The sequence below is a fragment of the Nicrophorus vespilloides genome, unplaced genomic scaffold (assembly GCF_001412225.1).
Source record: "Nicrophorus vespilloides isolate i.1.1-1 unplaced genomic scaffold, Nicve_v1.0, whole genome shotgun sequence".
NCBI lineage: Eukaryota > Metazoa > Arthropoda > Insecta > Coleoptera > Silphidae > Nicrophorus > Nicrophorus vespilloides.
Window position 1 is genome coordinate 62,267 of NW_017097793.1, and position 7,423 is coordinate 69,689.

Consider the following 7,423-nt stretch of genomic DNA (forward strand, 5'->3'; position numbering starts at 1 on the left):
GAATACAAAAAAACTATAGTCTATAACATTTTTCTAGAATAAATTTTAAAAAATATCATAAAAAAAATAATTGCAAATGAAAACAATTAATAATATTTTACTATATTAGTTCATTAAAATATACTTTCTATAGCATCTCATTGAAAGTCATTTAAACTTTAAACATTTAATTTTGAACGCAAATAATAGTTTCTCTTTTCCAATTGCTAAAAACATTAATGTTATCATCAATTTGATTTATTTAATCAATTAGATAATTCATTATTTCAAAATAAACATTATCATTTTTTTAACTGAAGTATTTCAGTATTACTAAATAATTAATGTCTATCTAACATCAATATTTTTATTACTTTAATCAAAGATCTCACATATAATATTTTATAAAAAAAATATAGCAACAATAAATAAAGCCAATATTACTTTCTTTAATAAATTTTGTTACTAGAAGAACTCAACATATTACATGTACAATTAACAATCTTTTGTTCTACTGGTTTATTTTTATTATTTATTTATTTATTTCAACATTAACAGTCATTGGCAGTTATTTTTATGTTGTTGAACATTTAAAACAGGCTAATCTCTCTTAATAGGATTTAACAACTTTTATTCTTATGTCTATTATAAACAATATATATTGTTGGATATTAATAATAATGTAATCTCTTTAGATGTAGAAGTTCTAAAAATAACAGAAAATAATCGTTTATTTTATTTCAGTTTTATATAATTTAAACTCGGTCGATAGCCCTTTGGCCAGCCTATTAATATTTTTTTTTATTTTGTGTTAGAATTTATTTATTTTGAGAGTTGTTATAATTTTTTATTATTATCATTTATTTATTTGTACTAGAATGTACTTTTTTTCTTTTGTATTGATGTCTGGCCAATAAATTATTAGTATTAATTAATAATTATAATTTAAATATATTGCTAACATAAACTGATAAGTTTCGATGAAAAATGCTTAATATACAGTCTTAGGAAATATATTAGCAATAAATGAATGAAGATAATCTTCCCAATACTCTTGATAACATACCTGTTAACTGTTTATATGATATATTAACTAGTAAATAATAGATCTAAAAAATAGATGTATTCTATAACTATATTTATAAATGTATAGATCATTATTACTTATATTTAGAGTACGATAAATAGTGTCGTTTATTGTTATATGCATCGTCGTTAGCAAAGCGGAAACCAACTGATTTCATGCGTTTATATTAAACACATATTGTGCTTTAAGAAAGCCATTAATGTGTAGGACGGAAATAAATTTGGGGTGGGTGCCTTAAGGTCAAGTCTCCGGTATTGATTATTAGCTATAAAATTTACAACAACAGTAAAGTACGTCAATAGTTATGACTTCTGCTATTTCAGAAGAGCATGTTTAAGCTATCCAACTTGCAAGGACCACGGGGACGTTTTATTCGTTTATTATAATTATATTCCGTTGCAAACTGGAGGGGTTGGTCTCTCGAATTTTGTGAAATAGGTCGCGTGGACTTGTGTTTGTTCCTTGTGAATGCCACATGCACAGCCTAACTTAACGCACCCCCTCGCGTCCCTTTGCACCCCTCGTAGGTTACTTTATCGATTTTCGGCATGTGACGGTGTGCCTCGAATTCGCGTGTGGCCGCCAAAATCCGGGCACTTCCGTTCAGTTTTACCCGGACCCAGACATTGTGGACGCGCTTGCGCCCGCCTCCCTTTTTCGGTGCGCCCCACCGGTTAGGGTCGGCAGGGAAAGGAAAATTTCCATTAACGTTACGTTCACGACCACCCCTTTACTCAACCGAAGCCAATAACAATACACTTCTTTTTTGCCGAACGGTCGCGAATATATAATGTAATGTCAAAACGACACTTGTCGCATGTCATCTGTCATAGACCATTGTACGTTGATATTAATTTAAATGATTGATGAATAGAAAAGAGCAATTCTTTAATTGCAGTTTCAAATTCTAATATAAAAAATCCAATTTTAATCATTTTGATATAAATATAATCACCAATTTATTGAATTTTTCTAAGTCTTTTACTGCACAACTTTTGATATAAATAACATACATATTAATGAAATCATTAAATAGGCATATTAGAAGTCAAAATATGGCATTTACAATTAACATATCAAATCATATCAAAGTGGTATTTCATCTTCTATTCTAAAAAGCTTTGAAATTTGGTCATTACATATTTCTAATTATTTCTAAATATTTTGCAATTTCTCGAAAATCAAATAAGATTATTTAATTCAACATTACCGAGATATGTCAAGAATGTTACAATATCTTATTACATTATGAAATATGCTCATTGAAGATAGAACTAAACCTTTTCAATTAATTTTGTCTGATTTTTTCAACCAATTGTTTTCAATTATTTACGGGTTTTGTCGAAAATAATTACGAAATAGTAAAGCATCTACTGTACTCAAAGTGTTTATTTAACTAGTTATGCAATTAATTAATAATTTATTTATTTTAGTTTAATTATTTTATATTGATAATAAAGAATCCTCATACGAGAAAACGAAATGTTAGTCATATAATTTCGGTAGAAATTACACCACTAATACAGCAAGAAATTAGTTTTGCCATTCTCTTTGGATTTTGACGTCTACTCAAGCATATGAAAAGTTTCCACGTATACCAAAATACATATATGCATCATCCTTTGTGTCTATTGCCAAGTGGTTTCAAAGATTCCAGACAGGACATTTTTCTTTGATTCTTATTAACTTCTTATTAACCTCATGAAGGTCGGAAAACTGGTCAGACTGTAACCGCTAAGTGGTACACAGAAACATTGCTACCACATTTGCCATTTTTTACATCACCAAAATACGCCCGCTAACACTTTCTACGAACCTATCGTCGTGTATTTCTGTATGTTTCCAAAAATTTAAAAATTCTCTTCCAATGAAAAGATCATGTAGTTAATGTCGAACTTGAAAAGCTCCAAAAAGCGATTTTATCATTAGTTAAATTCATATTCATTTATATAATATACTACATTTGGCATACGTCAAGAACTAACGAGCGGATCCGACCATACTCAATTCCAATAGGCCATATTGACATTGCATTAATTAAAATTAAATTGAATACATATGCACCAATACTAATATTATTAAATGGAATTATACTTTATATCATGGTATTAACTGAGTGAACATAATTTTATGTAAAACGCAATGCGCAAATATTCGAAACATTACTGAGTATTCAATTTCATTTTAATTATGAATATTTTTAATTAAATATAAATTAATTAAATAAAAAACAAGCACAGCAATTGCATAGTCCTGATTCGCAGTCCACTTTAAAATATTTAAACACGGCGTTATTTTCATAAATGTTCTTTTTTTCTCTTTTATACAGTCAAGATTGTCCATCTGTGATGAACAAATACATTAATAATAGACCTTTATTTTAATTTAGTTTTTATGTTGTATTAATTTTTTTACCCAATAACTTGTTATAATTAATATAATAATAATTATAAATGAGTTTCTTAAAAATATTTTTTGAGTATCTGTCGCCCACTTGTCAGTCGTCGAGCTGTCGCGTACCCTTGAAAACTAGACTATGCGAGGTATTAGCTTTACTTTATTACTTTACTATAATCAGTTTCTGAACAAAAATCCAAAACATTTGGACAAATTGACAATCAAGTACAGGTAAACGTCGTTTTGCGCCGGATCGATTTACGCCGATTTACAATAAGGCCGCTGCGAAAAAACACTTATTAATTGTTGATTTTAAACGAGGGCTACCTGTATATTAAAATACTGTATATTTTTTATGCAAATGCTGTTATATAGGATAATCTGGGATTTTAAAAACGGATAATGCATCTTTATTTTAGGTTTTCGAAGAATTCAGTTATCTTTTGTAACGAATTATTTTTGACAATTCATTTTTTTGCTGCACTACGTTTTTAAGCAGACAATAATGTATGAAATTGATCTGTTTATTCAGTCGACTAATTTTGTAATTATTGTTTAGAACTAATTAACCTAAATCACTGGGTTACAATGAATGCACACTGTGTTTTTTGCTACTTAAGATTGAACACATTAACAATAATAAACGTATAGAAATTATACACAAGTTCTTAAATTACATTAATTAGTTTAATTTAATACGCCATCTCCCGGAAATTGTTTTTACTATTATCAAATTTGACGTTGACAGGTTTATCAATATATAAAATGTATACAAGAATAATAAAATAAAACAAAAATAAGGTTTTTCTCACAGATAGCATCAATCTCTGCATGAAATTGCGTATTACAGGAATAATCGAAATCATATATACATTTCTGTATGTATAAATCTGTGAGTATCTGTATACGATGTTGATGATATTATTTGAGCTGACAGATACAATTCCCTCGAAATGAAACAGTGAGTGGTCCAGACACATTATTACATCATATCATTTGTGTCGCATTACGAATAGTCAGGTCGATTCTGCTCAAAACTTCCCGTCACTCTTTTTTCTCTACCGAACCAACACACCTCCCCATATCAATATATATATATATAATATTTTGGCTGATTCAAAATTGCGTATTGATTTTAATCTCGACGTGTCGGAACATCCACTCTGACCTACATTTTATGCAGATTGTTCTTTTTCGACTCCCTATTCTTCCCAGTATCTAGGTCACAGCTCACATTGGAAGATTTTAGTCAATATAATTTGTAATAATAACAATGAAATGTATTGCAACAACCATAAAATTATATGTATAATTACAACATAGAAAAAGCATAATTTCTATTATATTAAAAAATATAAAATTATTCAGAAATATATCAGTATATAAAATAATAATTGTATAAATAATATAAAAAATTAGACATTAAACAACTTGAAAATTATATACAGAAGACTTTCATATATATTTTACATTGAACATGTGCACGAGATGGCGTTGCAATTGAATTAATTATTTTATTACATTTCCTTATATTTTTTCGACATTATGTGTTATGATATTATTTTTAATGGAAGATAAAATTGTACAATTTTTATCGGAGTATGTATTATAGATGGCGCTGCAATAAGTCTCAATATCTCACTTTTCGACACTTTAAAATCATTTTTTTAAATTTATTTAAATTTAAAGTTTATATTTCTTGAGTTTAAACTTCTCATGTTTTTATAATTTTGAATTTATAGTCTTTTTATATATAAGAATAATTGAAATATATATATTAATAGAATAATTGTAATATATATATATATTAATTACAATATAAATTTAATATTTCAATATAAAGATTTCATTAATTTAATTTTAATTATATATGTTTATTAAAGACCCTTGCATATTATGTATTCAATGTTAAAAATGTTTGTCGAAAGATTTTAGATTCTCTTTCTATCATGATAAAGATACTGTTGTCGCTATTGATTTTAATCTTAAATAATTAATCGCAGACACATATTTACCCTCTTGGCCTTCAAGATACAACTTGTTTTATCAATTGGTAAATTCAAATCCTTGTTAAATGTTTTATTGACAATTCTATTTACATTGAATGTCCAAAAAGAACAAACAATTACTAGTATTAATTTACATTTACCATTAGATTTCTTACTTAAGCAAATAGGCTATTTCTACTAATGGTACATTTAACTTTACACAAATTAATGAATATTATCTCATTCATTAAAAGAGTAATCGAATTATACTTTACTTAAATTTTATAAGCTGAGAAATCCAATAATCCAAAGAAAGTCAAGTCAATATTACGTATAATTTAATATTATTACTATATCATTTCATTGATAAATCGATATACCAAACAATGACTATTGATAAAACTGAAAGGCATTATTCAAACGACACGACTACATTGAACTCCTCAATTTAAAAGATTAATGATATTTTAGGACGTTTATGATATCCAATTATAAATTAATTAACATTACATATTTATAAAGATTTAAAATCATCAAAATTCTAATAACTATTTAAGAATAATTTAACAGATTTCAAGCAATTATGAAATTAGAAACATTACTTTAAACTGATTTCAAAAGAGTTTGTACAAATTTGGTATCAAGTATTCATTTAATTCCAATCAGTTTTGTTTATATTTTTATAAATAAGAAGGTTAATTATAAATAATTTTACAAATTACGGTCCAAAATGGGCCAACGAAAATTGTTAAATAAAAAATACAAATTATAAAATAATTAAACTCTATTCTAAAATTTGTCAATGAAGTAATTATTGCTATTTTTGCTACTAAACATTTTAGTTTATATATACTTTTAACAAATCAGATATAAAAATATTAAATTGATATTGATTGTGCGTAATTTTAGAAATTATAATATGAAATTGTAAATAATTAAACAATTGCATTTTTGATTGTTTGCATCTATAATTTTAACAAATCAAGTTTAAAAATGTTTAAATAACTTTCGAATAAGTTGACTCCTTAAAATTTATTTTAGCAAACATTGTCTAGTAAGCTATGTTTTTAAATGATATCATGTGGTAAACTTTATTGACATTGCATGTGAGCATGTTTACCAACAACGAGAGTTCATATAAAGTGAAGAATTATTGGCTCGTGAAAATCGCATCCATTAGGTAATCCAACAAAAATGTATAAATATATACAAAACGTTGAAGGTGAACAGAATTTTGGCAACAAAATCGATCCGCAGGAGCACGTGGCGGATTTAAGGCGAAGAAAGTTGCATCATTTTCAGCCAAACCGATACGTATAAAAGAAATTCTCATACAGTTGAAATACCCTTTTTTTGGTTTAATCTGTGCGCTGCGATATTTCATGGGTTTCGCAGAAGACCATTAGCCGATGCCCACGCTATTAAGCATAAATCTTGCTCGGGCCACTCTCAACGTCACTGGCATCGGATAAAGCGAGTGAGCCAAAATCTCACCTACATTCAGGTCCGTTCATAAGCTCTAATGCATTGTAGAGGTTGTAGCATGCTCATAGCTACAAGCCTAGCAAGGATCAACCCATGGACGGACGAATCCAGAATCATCCGTTCGATCTCCTCTTCGTTCCGTCCACGAGAACCGCGCACACGGCGTGACGGACGCTCCCGGATCGATTGACCCGCTGAGTCCCCCCTCGTATTTCGGGGGCGTGCCGTGACGTCACAGCGCCACGGAGTGACGGAGCGTCCCGACGCCCTACTCCCCGCTCACCGTCGTCCGCCTACGCAATCCGAAGCGTCGATTCGCAGATGCTGCTGCTTTATTATTTGGTAAAACCCTCTACCTCGCACCCCTCGCCCAAGACTACCAACCCTCCCGAAATTCACCCTTCACAAGTGGATGTACAATATAAAAAAAGGGAACGACAAAAACGCGGGCAACGGTTCCGATCAATACACCTTAGACAACGTCAAA